Raw genomic sequence first — 19,538 nt, forward strand, 5'->3', positions numbered from 1 at the left:
AAGACTTCTGTACTGTGCGGAAGCATGAAAATGTTAAGCAGGCATCACTGGTACTGGCTCCAGCCACATAGTATCTCTTTTCATTAAAACAGAACTTTTTTCAGCAGTAAGAGCATGGCAAGACCTGAAGGAGGTCCAGCCTTCTGGCATAGAAGCGGAGACACAGCTCTACTGTTTAACACTGAAATGCTATTTATTAGATAAACATTACATTGAAATAGCCAAAGAACATACAAGGCCATTACAAGAGTGAGCTTTTTTTTTTTGCCACCACTTATTTCTTTTTATGTTATCTTCTTAAAGAAGGACTTTCACACCAGAGCAACCTTGGGGAAAATGAGACCCACAAAAACAGCATTCATGGTGGCGATTTTCTAGACCCTCCATTCTATTATTTTGGATATTTCCTTTTGAACATGGCTTTCTTTCCCACAGCTATGCTTGGCCTCCTGGTTTGCAATGATGTTATGTCTGTGTTGGTGACTTCCCCAACTGCCACTGGGAAAATTAGTGCCACAAATTTAATATAAAGAGCTAAATTCTAGCCTCAGTTGTTTCACTCTAATTCAAGGACTCTTTGGCTATAAATGTAGTCCTGATACGGTCTTTTTTTTTTTACTACTTTCAGGAATGGATGAAAAAAAAGGCAAAAATAAAATCCATATGCCAGATATATGGTATCCAATATATGCCAATCCATATGCCAATATTGTATCCAATTCCTCCCAACTTTATCAACAAATATTTATCAGGCACCTTCCATTTGAAAGACAGCAGGGGCTACTAGAAAATGAGAAACAATATTATTGTCAAAGAACTTTTGATCTATAGGAACACGAGAGGAAGAAAATCTGACTACCATAGATGCAACCACTTCTAGGCGTGCACTGAAAGAAAAATACAAATACATGGAAATTGGGAGAATGAAGAAAGTAGATTAATAAAGCTTTCATGAAGAAAAATGATTTGAGCTGGGTCTTAAAGAATGATTAAAAGTGCAAAAGTATGAAATTGGAGAAAATAGAGAACGACGTACCACATCAGAAACAAGCTAATGAGGTGCATCTTGAAGAACAGCGTGTGGCCGTGTACCATTTGGGCAGCATACGTTGCCTTCATGTGGCTCTCCAGCTCTGGCTCATGCTAACCAGTGTCCCAGGCTTTTAAGGGAAGGGTTGACTTGACCTGTAATTGACATGGCCCAAGAGAGCCAAGGTCAGAAAGAAATTAGGTTAGAACTGCCAGGCGCGGTGGCAATCCCAGCACTTTGGGAGGCTGAGGTGGGTGGATCACTTGAGGTCAGGAGTTTGAGACCAGCCTGGCCAATATGGTGAAACCCCATCTCTACTAAAAATACTAAAATTAGCCGGGTGTGGTGGCACACGACTGTATTCCCAGCTACTAAGGAGGCTGAGGCAGGAAAATTGCTTGAACCCGGGAGGTGGAGGTTGCAGTGAGCCGAGAGTGTACCACTGCACTGCAGCCTGGGCAACAGAGTGAGACTGCATCTCAAAAAAAAAAAAAGAAAAGAAAAGAAAAAGAAATTATGTTGGACCTATTTGTAATCTAAAGAATCAGAAGACAGATCCTAAGAATGTTAAGATAAATTGAATACATATTGCTAAAAATGAATAAAAACTTCAAACTCCTGAAGCTCACTGTTATTAGTTGTAGAACCAAATGAGGCTCAGTAAATAATCTTTTCAGTAATGAATGAATTCATGATGGAAAGAGTCAAAAAATTTATAAAGATTTTGCAGGTTGGTAAAACTATTAGTAACTGTTAGATTTTGGTCAATCTACCTGGAAACAGAGGTTTCAAATCTGTCCATTTTTGCTAACATAAACAACATTTAAAACATGGCCTGTTTAAAGATTGTTCATATTCAAATATCTAAACTATTTCATTGGGCATACATGTGTTCTCCTAGAGCATGCTTTTGTAGCTAGAGATGGGGAGAAATTCTTGGAGCAACCCACACTTGATTTCATGGTTGTTGAAAATCAGAGTGTTTCTTAACTTTCTTCTTGAGCCTGCACATTTTAAAGAGAACTGCTATAACAGTATTTATGCCTATAATTTCCTAACATCACCTAGCAAGATATAAAATGTAAGACAGAAAAGATCAATTGCTGCTGAAAATGCAACCTCATCACAATTTATTTTTAAAGCCCAGGACTAATGAAAAAAGAGTAAATCTATTTGTGTTTAAAGAAAAGCTTTCTTCAGTTCTACTTTAAGAGATGATTAATGGCAGTCATTTTCTTGTGTGTTCCGCTGATCCTACTGAACTGCCTTCCCTGAATTCAAGTGGCAGTTGGGGCTAAATAGCTTTATATCTTCTGGTATCACATGTCCTGGCTCAAATGTAATTACAAGTTTCTAGAGGCTGAATATAAAGAACTCATTTAGAACAGCTGTTTAGGTTGTTTACTATAGACCATACATACAGTTACTCAGAACTGTAAACTCATTCAGTTACTAATAGGCCTTTTAAAAAATGAATAAACCTCTTGAAACTGGGAGGTTTGACTTTAATCAGTGCTCCAATGTTCAATCTTGCCTTTGCCGTTAGACCCAAGTCTAAAAGTGGGGTTTGATTTTGTGCCATTACAGCAGTCTGTGTGCTCACCCTGACCTGATTCTCCAGTGCTCACTAAACTGCCTTAGCAGCTGACAACTAAAAAAAGGAAGTGCCTCTTTATCTGCTAAAGAGAAATGACAGCTGTCAATCTGGAACTATGAGTCACAGAGAGCCGCTCCTGGTTCACTCTATAGTTTTAAAGCAACAATAATCTCAGAAAAATTCTAAAGAGCAAATTGGTACCCTCAGTGTGTTTTGAGTTTGGTTTGTGTTGTTTTCATTTTAAGCTTTCATTTGTATAGTCAATATTTTGTCCTTGTTTTTCTTCAGCTTCCTTTTAACCAAAAAAAGGTAAAATTGTGTATTTTCTACCCTGTTTCAAAAGTTGAAAAATTCTGTGACACAAATAATTGTGAAAAGCAACCCATCACACAGCTGAGTGTTACAGTTTCCACGAGGCAGTAATAATATTAGCTAAATTAAACACTGCTGGAATTTTCATGAAATTGTGTTTATTTCTAATGAGATATTTTGAAACATTGAGATATTTTGAAATATCTCATTTCTAATGAGATATTTTGAGGTTGATTTGTTCTTTTTCAAATCAGCCTCATTTCTTTTCCCAGGAATAAAAAAGATTATTACTGTTGTTTATTTAATCTGGTAGCTCTCAGATTGCTTTTCACCCATATCCAAAACAAAATTATGAAGATCATATATCTTCAAATATAATATTTCCACATGTAATTGTGAGACCAGCTCTCTTGACTAGTAAATGACTGGAAAGATTGGGTTTCGTTACACAATAAATGGAATTTCTGCCATTTCTAATATTCTACTGTACGTATGTACATTCATGTATGGATATGTAGTCCTCATCACAATGGGCAAGAAGCATTCAAATAATAAGATCCCAGAACTATTGCTGCCAGGAATATCAAATGGGATGCACAAGAGATTTCATGCATCTGTATTTCTGCCCATGGGGAAATCTATTTTCAGTTCTATCTCCAAGCAGAGTTGCTTTTCCTGCCAGAGCTGGTTTAATACTCTCCTCCCAGTACTATGATATGCAGAATGCTGACTCTTTAAGGAGAACACACAAACCAAAGCATACACAAATGCAGGAGAGCATGCAGAAGTGTAGACTAGGGTGAGGGGGCCTCACTTAAGATGCAGCCATTGTTGCTCACAGGTGTTAAAAGAAGAACTTAAGACAAACTGAACTTAACAGAGTTCAGCTGAGCAAGGAACAATTCTCCAGTCAGGCAGCCCCCAAACCAGAATAGGTTCAGAACAACTTCTGCATGTGGTCACAAAGGATTTGTTGACAGAAAAAGGAAAGCAAGGTATGGAAAACTGAAGTGAGGTATCAAAATCACTGGATTGGTTACATCTCAGCCTGTGCCTTATTTGAACACGGTTTAAACAGTTGCTCACCTTAGATTGGCCAAAACTCAGTGATTGGTGCAAGAGTAGGTTACAGTCATTTGACGCAGCCTGTTAGGTTACAGTTCACTACATATGGAGAAACTTTCAGACCAAACTTAAAACATGTAAAGAGGCAGCTTTAGGCTTAATTTAATGTGAGTATAACAGACGAGAATTTGCAGGGCATATTGGAGAAAAGCCAAGCCTCCTATAAAAATCAAACGATTTAATGAAAATGAATGTTTTAAAGACCTGAACTTGGAGCAAGAGAATAATGAAAGACTGATGATGGTCTGTGATTGCTCATAGCAGATACCAAAATTTCATGGACCTTGCACAGTGGCTTGTGGGGACCAGAACTGTTCATTCTATCAAAGGTTATTTCCAGGGGGTGGAACCAAGATGGCCGAATAGGAACAAGTCCAGTCTACAGCTCCCAGCCTGAGTGACACAGAAGATGGGTGATTTCTGCATTTCCAACTGAGGTACTGGGTTCATCTCACAGGTGAGTGTCGGACAGTAGGTGCAGGACAGTGGGTGCAGTGCACCAAGTGTGAGCCGAAGCAGGGCAAGGCATCGCCTCACCTGGGAAGCACAAGGGGTCAGGGAATTCCCTTTCCTAGTCAAAGAAAGGGGTGACAGACGGCATCTGGAAAATCAGGTCAATCCCACCCTAATACAGCACTTTTCCAACAGTCTTAGCAAACAGCACACCAGGAGATTATATCCTGCACCTGGCTCAGAGGGTCCTACGCCCACGGAGCCTCGCTCATTGCTAGCACAGCAGTCTGAGATCAAACTGCAAGGTAGCAGCGAGGCTGGGGGAGGGGCGCCCACCATAGCAGAGGCTTGCGTAGGTAAACAAAGCGGCCAGGAAGCTCGAACTGTGTGGAGCCCACCGCAGCTCAAGGAGGCTTGCCTACCTCTGTAGACTCCACCTCTGGGGGCAGGGCATAGCCAAACAAAAGGCAGCAGAAAACTCTGCAGACCTAAATGTCCCTGTCTGACAGCTTTGAAGAGAGTAGTGGTTCTCCCAGCACACAGCTGGAGATCTGAGAATGGACAGACTGCCTCCTCAAGTGGGTCCCTGACCCCCGAGTAGCCTAACTGGAAGGCACCCCCAGTAGGGGCAGACTGACACCTCACACAGCCGGGTACTCCTCTGAGACAAAACCTCCAGAGGAACGATCAGGCAGCAACATTTGCTGTTCACCAATACCCGCTGTTCTGCAGCCTCCGCTGCTGATACCCAGGCAAACAGGATCTGGAGTGGACCTCCAGCAAACTCCAACAGACCTGCAGCTGAGGGTTCTGACTGTTAGAAGGAAAACTAACAAACAGAAAGGACATCCACACCAAAACCCCATCTGTACGTCACCATCATCAAAGACCAAAGGCAGATAAAACCACAAAGATGGGGAAAAAACAGAGCAGAAAAACTGGGAACTCTAAAAATCAGAGTGCCTCTCCTCCTCCAAAGGAATGCAGCTCCTCAGCAGCAATGGAACAAAGCTGGACAGAGAATGACTTTGACAAATTGAGAGAAGAAGGCTTCAGATGATTAAACTACTCCAAGCTAAAGGAGGAAGTTCGAACCCATGGGAAAGAAGTTAAAAACCTTGAAAAAAAAATTAGACGAATGGCTAACAAGAATAACCAATGCAGAGAAGTTCTTAAAGGACCTGATGGAGCTGAAAACCATGGCATGAGAACTACGTGACGAATGCACAAGCCTCAGTAGCTGATTCAATCCATTGGAAGAAAGGGTATCAGTGATGGAATATCAAATGAATGAAATGAAGTGAGAGGAGAAGTTTAGAGAAAAAAGAATAAAAAGAAATGAACAAAGCCTCCAAGAAATATGGGACTATGTGAAAAGACCAAATCTACGTCTGATTGGTGTACCTGAAAGTGACGGGGAGAATGGAACCAAGTTGGAAAACACTCCGCAGGATATCATCCAGGAGAACTTCCCCAATCTAGCAAGGCAGGCCAACATTCAAATTCAGGAAATACAGAGAACGCCACAAAGATACTCCTCGAGAAGGGCAACTCCAAGACACATAATTGTCAGATTCACCAAAGCTGAAATGAAGGAAGAAATGTTAAGGGCAGCCAGAGAGAAAGGTCAGGTTACCCACAAAGGGAAGCCTATCAGACTAACAGCTGATTTCTCAGCAGAAACTCTACAAGCCAGAAGAGAGTGGGGGCCAATATTCAACATTCTTAAAGAAAAGAATTTTCAACCCAGAATTTCATATCCAGCCAAACTAAGCTTCATAAGTGAAGGAGAAATAAAATACTTTACAGACAAGCAAATGCTGAGAGATTTTGTCACCACCAGGCCTGCCCTAAAAGAGCTCCTGAAGGAAGCACTAAACATGGAAAGGAACAACCAGTACCAGCCACTGCAAAAACATACCAAATTGTAAAGACCATCGAGGCTAGGAAGAAACTGCATCAACTAACGAGCAAAATAACGAGCTAACATCATAATGACTGGATCAAATTCACACATAACAATATTACTTTAAATGTAAATGGGCTAAATGCTCCAATCAAAAGACACAGACTGGCAAATTGGATAAAGAGTCAAGACCCATCAGTGTGCTGTATTCAGGAAACCCATCTCACGGGCAGAGACACACATAGGCTCAAAATAAAGGGATGGAGGAAGATCTACCTAGCAAATGGAAAACAAAAAAAGGCAGGGGTTGCAATCCTAGTCTCTGATAAAACAGACTTTAAACCAACAAAGATCAAAAGAGACAAAGAAGGCCATTACATAATGGTAAAGGGATCAATTCAACAAGGAGAGCTAACTATCCTAAATATATATGCACCCAATACAGGAGCACCCAGACTCATAAAGCAAGTCCTTAGAGACCTACAAGGAGACTTAGACCCCCACACAATAATAACGGGAGACTTTAACACCCGACTGTCAACATTAGACAGATCAATGAGACAGAAAGTTAACAAGGATATCCAGGAATTGAACTCAGCTCTGCACCAAGCGGACCTAATAGACATCTACAGAACTCTCCACCCCAAATCAACGTAATATACATTCTTTCCAGCACCACACCACACCAATTCCAAAATCGACCACATAATTGGAAGTAAAGCACTCCCTAGCAAATGTAAAAGAACAGAAATTATAACAAACTGTCTCTCAGACCACAGTGCAATCAAACTAGAACTCAGGATTAAGAAGCTCACTCAAAACCACTCAACTATATGGAAACTGAACAACCTGCTCCTGAATGACTACTGGGTACATAATGAAATGAAGGCAGAAATAAAGATGTTCTTTGAAACCAATGAGAACAAAGACACAACACACCAGAATCTCTGGGACACATTCAAAGCAGTGTGTAGAGGGAAATTTATACCACTAAATGCCCACAAGAGAAAGCAGGAAAGATCTAAAATTGACACCCTAACATGACAATTAAAAGAACTAGAAAAGCAGAGCAAACAGATTCAAAAGCTAGCAGAAGGCAAGAAATAACTAAGATCAGAGCAGAACTGAAGGAGATAAAAGACACAAAAAACCCTTCAAAAAATCAATGAATCCAGGAGCTGGTTTTTTGAAAAGATCAACAAAATTGATAGACCACTAGCAAGACTAAAAAAGAAGAAAAGAGAGAAGAATCAAATAGATGCAATAAAAAAGGATAAAGGGGATATCACCACCGATCCCACAGAAATCCAAACTACCATCAGAGAATACTATAAATGCCTCTATACAAATAAACTAGAAAATCTAGAAGAAATGAATAAATTCCTTGACACATACACCCTCCCAAGACTAAACAAGGAAGAATTTGAATTTCTGAATAGACCAATAACAGGTTCTGAAATTGAGGCAATAATTAATAGCTTACCAAACCAAAAAAGTCCAGGACCAGATGGATTCACAGCCGAATTCTACCAGAGGTACAAGGAGGAGCTGGTACCATCTTTTCTGAAACTATTCCAAAAAATAGAAAAAGAGGGAATCCTCCCTAACTCATTTTATGAGGCCAGCATCATCCTGATACCAAAGCCTGGCAGAGACACAACAAAAAAAGAGAATTTTAGACCAATATCCCTGATGAACATCGAAGCAAAAATCCTCAATAAAATACTGGCAAACCAACTCCAGCAGCACATCAAAAAGCTTATCCACCATGATCAAGTGGGCTTCATCCCTGGGATGCAAGGCTGGTTCAATATACGCAAATCAATAAATGTAATCCAGCAGATAAACAGAACCAAAGACAAAAACCACATGATTATCTCAACAGATGCAGAAAACGCCTTTGACAAAATTCAACAACCCTTCATGCTAAAACTCTCAATAAATTGGGTATTGATGGGACATATCTCAAAATAATAAGAGCTATCTACGACAAATCCACAGCCAATATCATACTGAATGGGCAAAAACGGGAAGCATCCCCTTTGAAAACTGGTACAAGACAGGGATGCCCTCTCTCACCACTCCTATTCAACATAGTGTTGGAAGTTCTGGCCAGGGCAATCAGGCAGGAGAAAGAAATAAAGGGTATTCAAGTAGGAAAAGAGGAAGTCAAATTGTCCCTGTTTGCAGATGACATGATTGTGTATCTAGAAAACCCCATCATCTCAGCCCAAAATCTCCTTAAACTGATAGGCAACTTCAGCAAAGTCTCAGGATACAAAATCAATGTACAAAAATCACAAGCATTCTTATACACCAATAACAGACAAACAGAGAGCCAAATCATGAGTGAACTCCCATTCACAATTGCTTCATAGAGAATAAAATACATAGGAATCCAACTTACAAGGTACGTGAAGGACCTCTTCAAGGAGAACTACAAACCACTGCTCAAGGAAATAAAAGAGGATACAAACAAATGGAAGAACATTTCATGCTCATGGGAAAGAAGAATCAATATCATGAAAATGGCCATAGTGCCCAAGGTAATTTATAGATTCAATGCCATCCCCATCAAGCTACCAATGACTCTCTTCACAGAATTGGAAAAAACTACTTTAAAGTTCATATGGAACCAAAAAAGAGCCCACATTGCCAAGTCAATCCTAAGCCAAAAGAACAAAGCTGGAGGCATCACGCTACCTGACTTCAAACTATACTACAAGGCTACAGTAACCAAAACAGCATGGTACTCATACCAAAACAGAGATATAGATCAATGGAACAGAACACAGCCCTCAGAAATAATGCCGCATATCTACAACTATCTGATCTCTGACAAACCTGACAAAAACAAGCAATGGGGAAAGGATTCCCTATTTAATAAATGGTGTTGGGAAAACTGGCTAGCCATATGTAGAAAGCTGAAACTGGATCCCTTCTTCACATCTTATACAAAAATTAATTCAAGATGGATTAAAGACTTAAATGTTAGACCTAAAACCATAAAAACCCTAGAAGAAAACCTAGGCAATACCATTCAGGACATAGGCATAGGCAAGGACTTCATGTCTTAAACACCAAAAGCAATGGCAACAAAAGACAAAATTGACAAATGGGATCTCATTAAACTAAAGAGCTTCTGCACAGCAAAAGAAACTACCATCAGAGTGAACAGGCAACCTATAGAATGGGAGAAAATTTTTGCAATCTACTCATCTGACAAAGGGCTAATATCCAGAATCTACAATGAACTCAAACAAATTTACAAGAAAAAAACAAACAACCCCATCAAAAAGTGGGCAAAGCATATGAACAGACACTTCTCAAAAGAAGACATTTATGCAGCCAAAAGACACATGAAAAAATGCTATCACTGCCCATCAGAGAAATGCAGATCAAAACCACAATGAGATACCACCATCTCACACCAGTTAGAATGGCAATCATTAAAAAGTCAAGAAACAACAGGGGCTGGAGAGGATGTGGAGAAATTGGAACACTTTTACACTGTTGGTGGGACTGTAAACTAGTTCAACCATTGTGGAAGTCAGTGTGGCGATTCCTCAGGGATCTAGAACTAGAAATACCATTTGACCCAGCCATACCATTACTGGATATATACCCAAAGGATTATAAATCATGCTGCTATAAAGACACATGCACACGTATATTTATTGTGGCACTATTCACAATAGCACAGACTTGGAACCAACCCAAATGTCCCACAATGATAGACTGGATTAAGAAAATGTGGCACATATACACCATGGAATACTATGCAGCCATAAAAAATGATGAGTTCATGTCCTTTGTAGGGACATGGATGAAGCTGGAAACCATCATCCTCAGCAAACTATCGCAAGGACAAAAAAACCAAACACTGCATGTTCTCACTCATAGGTGGGAATTAAACAATGAGAACACATGGACACAGGAAGGGGAACATCACACACCGGGGCCTGTTGTGTGGTGGGGGGAAGGTGGAGGGTTAGCATTAGGAGATATACCTAATGTTAATTGAAGAGTTACCGGCTGCAGCACACCAACATGGCACATGTATATATATGTAATAAACTGTACATTGTGCACATGTACCCTAAAACTTAAAGTATAATAAAAAAATAATAATAAGGTTATTTCCTCTTCTTTTTTTTTTTAATCACCAGACCCTGGCTCTGAACTGACAGCAGTTTATTTCATAAAAATGAACTAGAGGCTACCTTTAAGGCGCTTACATTCTAGAAGGGATCAGGGAAGAGAAAATAAACAGTAACACAAGTAAATAATATCAGGTGCTAATAGAAGTATAAAAAATACAGAACAGACTCCTGTGCTAGGGGTTTCTGGTAAGAGGTTGACTGTTGGGAGTGGGGGCAGTAATTTTAGTTGACAGGTGGGGACAGCCTCTGTGAGGGGGGAATATTTGAACTGAACATGGGAACAAAGATTTCCAACCAGAAAATGCAAAGCACAAAGTTCCTAGCACAGAAAAAGCCTTTGTATTATTTTGCTAGGGCTACTATAACAAACACCACAGACAGGGCGACTTAAACAACAGAATTAATCTTCTTACCATTCTGGAGGCTTGAAGTCCAAGATCAAGATGGCAGGGTTGATTTCTTTTAAGGCCTCTCTCCTTGGCTCATAGATGGTTGTCTTTTCCTTGTGTCTTCACCTCATTTTCCCTCTGTATGTGTCTATAGGTGGAAAAGCAAACCATTTTCCTCTATACTCTCACAACACGCTTGTGACACCAGATGCGTGGGGATTTCTCCCATTGGCAAGCAAGTGATTGCACAGAGGACAACAGCAGGGTGTCCTCCAATTCAACTCAATTCTGACAATATCTACCTGGAGAGAGCATCAGATCACAAAGGTTGAGGACTCAGCCGCACAAGACTGCCCTCCACTTCTGACGACAATTGCAAGCCCCAGGTTATTTTGCCCGTGCTTCTGACTCACCAAGTATAAATCAGGGCTCCCACGAGCTGCTAGAGCAGGTCACAGAACTCAGGGAAACACTTACTTGGTTTATTACACAGGATATTTTAAAGGATACAAATAAACAGCCAGATGAAGAGAGGCATAGGGCAAGATCTGGAAGGGTCATGAGCCCAGGAGCTTCTGTCCGGGTGGAGTTGGGGTGCACCACCCTCCCAGCTCGTGGATGTCTTCTTGTTCATCTTCCTGGAAACTCTCACATGCTCAGCTATCCACAAGCTCTTCCAACCCAGTTCTTTTGGGGTTTTAATGAAAGCTTTGTTACACAGATATGACTAATTAAATCAATCAGTCATTGGTAATCAGCTTAACCCTCAGCCTCTCTCCCCTCCCTGGTTGTTGGGTGGTTGGAGTGTGGGGCTGACCACATGGCTAGTTCTCCCCTGGCAATGAGCACCCCATCATTTGCCCACCCTGAGTTTCCAAAAATCACCTCATTCACACCAGCTCAGATGTGGTTGAAAAGGCTTTGTTACAAATAACAAAAAAACATCTTTCTCCCTCACTTCTCTGAAGCTGTTTCTAGGGTGTTTCAAGAACCCAGGACAAAAGGCCAAATAATTTAACAAAAGATATTCTTATTGCTCTAGTCACTTAGGAAACAGCAAGGCTTACAGGAGCTGAGAACCTGGAATCATGGACAAAACCCAAAATATATACATCATAATGTCATGGTCGTATTGAGTATACGTCATATTGGATTAGGGCCCACCCCAATGACCTCATTTTACCTTAACTGTCTCTGTAGAGGCCCCATCTCCAACTACAGTCACATTCTGAGGTACTGGGGCTTAGGACTTGGGCATATGACTTTAGGGGACTGAAAGGGCACTATTTGGCCTCTAATAGGCTGGGTGTGTTTCAGGGATAGAAGGAGCACCAGAGCGAAGCAGTGTGGTCCATCCAAAGAGAGTAAATTGAGGGAAAGAGGGAGAGAGGACTCTAGATTTTATTCCACCTGTTTTTCCAAGGCTTAGCACAACCATAGCTAAGCCCTTTGTATGACTTCAGTGCTTTATTCAGTGTATTTTATTCTCAATAATTTTTGCATGGCTTGCATATATCATTAACTTAGTGTATAGCGTTATATGTTTTCTGTGTTATTTTGAAATCACTGATACATAATAATGATAAAATAGTTCTTATGTCATACTATCATCATGAAGATCTAACTAGATTCAGGTAGGCACTCAGCACAGTCTAAAACATAGTAAGCACTCGCACGTGGCAGCTACTTGTCATCCTCCTCATCATCATGTTAATGGAAAGACCAAACTTTAAAATATTTTAAAGAGGCTTACTGTGAACTTGTATGAGTGACCATGGCCCAGGGAACAGTCTCAAGAGGTCCTGAGAAAGTGTGTCCAAGGTGGTCAGGTTACAGTTTGGTTACACACATGTTAGGGAGATGGGAATTGTAGACCAATTAATAAATCAATACAAAGCCAGGTGTGGTGGCTCACACCTGTAATCATAGCACTTAGTGCGCAGATCACTTGAGCTCAGGAGTTTGAGACCAGCCTGTGCAACATGGCAAAACCCTGACTTCACAAAAAATACAAAATTAGCCTGGCATGGTGGTGCACACCTGTAGTCACAGCTACTCAGGAGGCTGAAAAGGGAGGATCCCTGGAGCCCAGGCAGTCAAGGCTGCAGTGAGCTGTCATCATGCCACTGCACTCCTGGTGACAAAGGGAGACTGCCTCAGAAAAAAGTGGGGGAGGGCAGATTTTATGGTTTGTAGGATGTGACTTAACCCCTGCCTTGCATGGCCTTAGGTCTTCTTTGTAATTTGGTATCCCATTGCCACAAAGATTCTGTTTTGCCAGTCTTGTGACCTCTAGTTTAACCTAAACCCCAAAAGAGTACAACAAGGTGTGTTCAGCCTCCCTTCCTGGCATGGCCTGGAAATTCGTTTTTTGGGTTTCTCTGGGGTTCCCTCAGCCAAGAGGGGGTCTGTTCAGTTCAGTCAGTTGGGGGGTTTAGGATTTTATTTCTGGCTTGCAATCATCAGGAGGCAAGCCCTAGTTCCCAGTCAGGGGCAATGTTCCCCCTAAATGCCAAAAAAGAGGACAACTTGAGGCTTGTCCTTGAAAAGCCTTCTCCAGACACTTCCTCAACTAACTACAGAGCTAGCTCAGAACATGAGAAAACAATACACTCGCCATCTTTTGAACATTGTAAGGAGACAGACTTGCTCTGTTTATTGGGATCCACCCACCTGGGACTGGGACTGTGCTGGCCTAGGCTGGAGGAAAGCTCACCCCACAGAGGGAAAGCAGACTTTCTCCCTCACACCTGCCACTGCCTGGCCCAACAGCAGAGCCTCTTGCCGGCCTTTCCCCATGCCCCAGCTTCTAAGGCAGCCCTTCCGTGCAACGCTCCTTCCCTAGCACCTGGAGCTACATAAACCGAACACAAGATAAGTAGAAGGGAGCATGTGAGAGTTTTCTGTCCCCAGTTGCTGGATAGAATAGCCCTCAGAAAACTCCAGAAGGGCTCTGGTTTGTATGAACAACTGTTTTGTTCCATGGTGAGCAAGCAAGAACTGTTAAGTCAAGTGTAGCCTAAAGGTGCCTCCCTACATATTTTAAGTTCTGCATAAAGGTTTCTCTGTTTATAGTGAACTGTAACTTAACTGGATGTGTCAACAGACTGTAGCCTCCTCTTGTGCCAATCACCAAGTTTTGGCCAATCAAAGGAAGCCAACTGTTCAAACCTTGTTCAAATAAGGCAAATGCCAAACTGTAACCAATCTGTCTGTTTCTGTACCTCACTTCCATTTTCCATATGTCACTTTCCTTTTTCCATCCATAAATCTTCCACCTCGTGGCTGTGCACTGGAGTCTCTGAGCCTACCTGGGCTCTGGAGGCTGCCCAATTGGCGAATTGTTCTTTGCTCAAATAAACTCCATTAAATTTAATTTAGATAAGGATTTTCTTCTAATGTAACAGAAGCCTTCAGTGACACTAGTGGAGATAGGTAAAAAGAAGCAGGTGAATCAATCACTTGGGCCACTGGGAAAACTGAAGGAGAGAAACGGGAGCCTCTCAGGATACCTTCGGAGATTTACACCAAAAAAGAGGTCCCACAGCTACCTTCTCTCAAACTCATGTAATTCCTCAGCTGTTCCTCACTTCCTACCCCCATCCTGCTTGAACTCATGCCACAGGCCATGGGGATCACCACCTAAAGACTGAAAACGGAATCTCCACTCAGTATTCCCAAACATATGAGGAGACGGGAGAGGCAAAAATAAGTATAAGGGAGAAAGAAGAGAGTAAAGCAGAGGCTGAGAAAAAAAAGGGGAGGGTTATGTTCCTGGCATCCACTTGGGAACTCTGAATACATTCTCCTGATACAGTCAGCTAGACCAGTGGGTAGAAATTAGAGTGGGGCCGGATGTGTGTTTAACAGAAAGATATGTTTTCTACTAATAAGACTTGCCCTAATGTTAGTAAGCTGCCTTATGTTATAGAGTGCTCCCAGTCACTGGGAAGATTTAGACAAAGTCTGGATTGCCCTGTGCCAGAGATGGAGTTGAATGGACTCCCTTCTTAGATGGAAAATTGAACTAAATCTCCCTTTCAGAGGGAGAATCTTTGATAAGTTACATATAGTGAATCTACACAGTACCATAGGTATATTTGTAAAGAGGTAATCTATAAACCATTTGAACTTCTTATTGTCCATTCTTTCAGGTACTGATGTGTAAGAGCACTAACAGGACCATTTGAACAAGTTTACTGAAAAAGTAAAATCCCCTCTATCATGGGTCACATAGGCTCTGATGACTAGCCTGGAGAATGGCCTCGTGTATGACTTCGTTTCTATTGGAAAGAATGAGTTCAGTAGGGATTCAACACATTTTTACAAATGTTTTCTTTTCCTGACCACATGTGGTAAGCAGAATAATGCATTCCCCCACCAAAAATATTCATGTCATAATCCCCGAATCCTGTGACTGTGTTGCCTTACTTGGCAAAAGGGACTTCACAAGTGTGATTAAGGATACAGGGCTTGAGATGGGGAGATTATCTTGGATTATTTAGGTAAACTCAAACTAATCAAGAGAATGCCAAAACCAGAAAACATTTTCTAGTTGAAGCCCATCAGAGGAGATATGTCTATGAAAGAATGGTCAGAGAGATGCAACTTCGCAGCCTTCAAAGACGAAGGAAGGGGGCCATGAGCCAAGAAATGCAGGCAGCCTCTACAAACTGAAAAAGGTGAGGAAAGTGATTTACCCCTAATGCCTCCAGAAAGGAATGCAGCACTTGATTTTACCCAATAAACACCTTTATTTTAACCCAGTGAAATTTGCATTGGACTCTTAACCTATAAGATAATACATTATCTTACCATAAGATAATACATTCATGTTTTTTAAACTATGAAGTTTGTAATAATTTGTTACAGCAGAAATATAAAACTAAGATAACACTAAGGTAATGTCTGCTTATTTTAAGAACTTTGGAAATTTTAGAAAACATTTAAAATAGAAACAAAAGTCACCCTTAATTCTACTCCCCTATAATATCCATTATTAACTTTTTGAGGTACATCCTTCCAGTCTTCTTTTTCTTACAAAATTAAAAGCACCTTTAATCTATATTTAAAAACATAAATGTATACTTTTTCCCCATCAAAAGTAGAATCATTCTTCACATTATTTTTATGATCTGCTTTTCTTCAGTAGTGTGTGAATATTTCCCCACAACATTATATATTTTCCGTAGCAGCGTTATGTTAGTTACATAATATTCCATCTTACAATTTTAAGATCAAAATTATGTGAACAATTCTTTTAGAAATGGACTAGGTTGTACACATAAACTTGTAATTATAGATCGCATATATGTGTATTTTTAAGTTGTACAATTTTATATTATAATGCAGCTATGTTGTACTCACTTAAAACCTGGAACAGTATGTATTATCACAATTATTTTTTCATCACTTTGTCTTTTCAATCCCATTCAAAGACCTTCCCATTTAGAAGTTACAGATGTGTCATCATTACTTATAATCAGTCCTGCATTGGCCAGCAACTGTCAGGATAGAAAAGTTCAAATGGTTTATAGATTACCTCCTTACAAATACTCCTGCTGTACCGTGTAGGGTAGCTATACCTAACTTATCAAAGAATCTCCCAATTCTTTGATAAATGTTGTCTTCGATTCTTTGATAAATATTGTCTTCAAATAACTGAATATTTGAATCTTCTTATCTCCTGATTCTTTGATAAGGGAAGGGAGATTAAGTTCAATTTTCCATCTGCTAAGGAAGTCCACTCAACTCTATCTCTGGCACAGGGCAATCCAGACTGTCTAAATCTTTCCAATGACTAGGAGCACTAAAACATAAGGCAGCTTAATAACATTAGGGCATGTCTTATTAGTAGAAAACATAACCTTCTGTTAAACTCAGGTCTGGCCCCCCTCTGATTTCTACCCACTGATCTAGCTGACCCTTGGAAGAAATATGCAATAAACTTACACCTTCAAATATTCAATTATTTGAAGACAACATTTATAATCTTTAAGAGTGTGGCTCTGCTGAAGGAATGTTGGGATTTTGAGGACATAGTAGAATTGTAGTTAAGTGTGGTCTCTCTTAAAGACATGTCATATGAACATTCTGTTGCCAGTCCTCAGTAATATCAGGCAATTCACCTAGAATTCAGAAAGCAACAAATAGAACAATTCCTCTCTCTTGGGACTTCATTTTCTTGGATCTAAATTTTTAAGTCCTGAAGATTCTGAACTATTCCAAAGGATTAGGAGTTTAAAATTCTCTCTTCCTCATGGAGGAAAACCAGGAGATATACAAAGAGGTATCCTGCTAGAGGATCCCAGGCTAACGATGGATTAGGGAAGAACAGGCAAGATTATCTAGTTTATATTATTCTATTTCCACTTTGTTAGTGACTTACACTTAATTACAGTCTTAATAAATATTCTAGTTTTGTCTCAACTGTTATCTGGGTATTGTTGCAGGAGACTTATTTAAATATAGATCATGAAGCCCCCTTGGTGTTAAAGGGCAGAATTATCCTCCTGGCAGCAGTAATTAGCAAGAGACCTTTAAGGTAGGAATTACACATAATGTCATTTTTAACACCAATACCAATCAATTAGTAGTGGCTGCCTGAAGCCACACCCAGATTCAAGCAGGAAAGAATGCTTTGATCAATTAGTACTCCTATCAATCATGAATACAACAGAGGAAGTGGCAACACTGGTCAATGATGAGTATCATCCCTGACCTAAAGAAAGTTGCATATCAAGGAACAGGGTTAGGGCCTTGGAGGATCTGGGTTTTCTATAATTAAAAAGGACAATTCATTTTATTAAGGAAGAAAAATATATTAAGGAAGTTATCATTTACCATATAATTTCACGTCATAATTTCTTTGGGCAATTGCCTTCATTTCCTTCAAATGTTCATCACCCAACATGGTTTGCAGGTCCTTTGGCATGTGGATTATGCATGATGAGGCACATTCTGGTTTATCTCTGTACATTCTAAAATGCTGTGCCCAGAACTCCCTGGAAAGGGGTGGAATAGGGAACAGCATAGACAAAAAGATATCCCCAAGTAATACTGGAAATGAAGAAATAGAATAAAAACCACAAAACAGCAAGAATAGCCTCCAACACCTTTATTAAATCTAAGAGAAACAGTGGAGGTGTGTCTAACTAGTATGGCACCACCAAAAAGAAGAGGCAGGCAAAGAATCTAAGGAAGATGCCTCCAGTGAAAGAAACTCCAGTGCTAGCCAGAAACTTACAGGCAAGGGTAGGCAAATTTTTATTCTGCATTTGAAAAAGATTGATGATTTAATAATCATTGCAGAAATAAAGGTGAACTACTTCATTAAATAACATTTAAGAAATAAGTATTAATTACAGAGAAATATAATATTAGAGCTTTATATACATAAAGTAAAAGTACCAAGGCTGAAACACAATTGTAAATGTTCAGTACATTCTTGGGCCATTCCAATATATTCATTTACACCTATGATTATTTTTCAAATGTACCTGAAACTAAAAATCACAGGAAAGAATAAATTTGAAGAGTATCTATTATTCCTTAAGAGAACCATGTGGTCTCTAATTAAAAGCTGTGTAGTCCAAAGACCTCGTATAAGGCTGGCTCAGTCCCAGAAGTAGCTCTCCTGGCTACACGTTAGAGATACCTGGAGAGGTGTTTTGTGCTTGTTGTTTTGTTTGGTTGTTGTTTTTATTAATTCCAAAGTTAGCCAATTAAATCAAGCTTAATCTGCAAAAACCTCTCCAGAGGATTCTAATCAGAAACCAGGTTGAGTCCTACCTAAATTCTAACGCAGTTTTGCCTACATTAGATTTGCTGCATTCAATTCTCTAACAACTACTTAATCCAGCATGCCAGCTGGTAGGATGAAAATTGACCATGAGCTAGGGAAATTAAATTCTTCCTGCTCTGTTTTTATCAGATAACTCCTCTCTGTTCCCAATTAAGCCATGACCCAGTACTTTCTCATTTATGTAAATTGTAGATGATGTGTCCAAGCGAGGAGGACATAAGAGAAGCAAGGTGCCAAATAAAGAATGAAAGGTCAAATGTGTAAGTAATAAAAGTATTTCTTCAATCACGTTTGTCAGTTCAAAGCTACGAAGACTTGGTTCCAAAAGTGCAGATATTTTTTAACAAAGTAAGAGCATTTGGTACATTTTTTGGCAGATGGCAAGATAAAGTCCATTTGCTTAAGAAGCCACTCCTTCTCTGATGTGGTTAATTATGACCTCTTGGGGTACATACCAACCTTATCAAAATCCATCTGGGTAGTGCTGTCTCTTGTGAAAATGCCTCCTCTTGTTTTACTATTAGTATTGCTTTCATGTCAACAGTGTTCTTGACACTGCATAATCCCAGGAAGACGGGGTTCCAAACCAGTGATTTGAAACCTAAATAACAGACTCAGCAATTGAGACATAAAACTACAGGTGGGAATGTGGGCAAATTTGAAGATTGTAAGTTTCATTTCATTTTTCTTCAACCTTCCTTTTGTCGTCCATCAATCTATACTTTTTTTTTTTCTTAGATGGAGTCTCCCTCTGTTGCC

General features: G+C 40.1%; 2 long non-coding RNA genes across 3 annotated transcripts in view; one reads left to right on the plus strand and one right to left on the minus strand.

The window, feature by feature from the left end:
* LOC107967764 (uncharacterized) overlaps positions 1-16,999 on the minus strand; it is a 39,640-nt gene extending 22,641 nt beyond the window's left edge. For both annotated transcript variants that reach the window (XR_008538410.1, XR_001708479.1), the window contains exons 1-3: positions 16,928-16,999; positions 16,343-16,479; positions 11,000-11,123 (exon numbers count right to left, since the gene is read on the minus strand). This is a non-coding gene — a long non-coding RNA (uncharacterized LOC107967764). The remainder of the gene's footprint in view (positions 1-10,999; positions 11,124-16,342; positions 16,480-16,927) is intronic.
* An 84-nt stretch (positions 17,000-17,083) lies between these two features.
* The window catches only part of LOC134807430 (uncharacterized), a 30,686-nt gene continuing 28,231 nt past the window's right edge, over positions 17,084-19,538 (plus strand). Inside the window, exons 1-2 of the long non-coding RNA XR_010147897.1 lie at positions 17,084-17,312; positions 18,972-19,039. This is a non-coding gene — a long non-coding RNA (uncharacterized LOC134807430). The remainder of the gene's footprint in view (positions 17,313-18,971; positions 19,040-19,538) is intronic.

Source organism: Pan troglodytes, chromosome 10, assembly GCF_028858775.2.
Source record: "Pan troglodytes isolate AG18354 chromosome 10, NHGRI_mPanTro3-v2.0_pri, whole genome shotgun sequence".
Lineage (NCBI taxonomy): Eukaryota > Metazoa > Chordata > Mammalia > Primates > Hominidae > Pan > Pan troglodytes.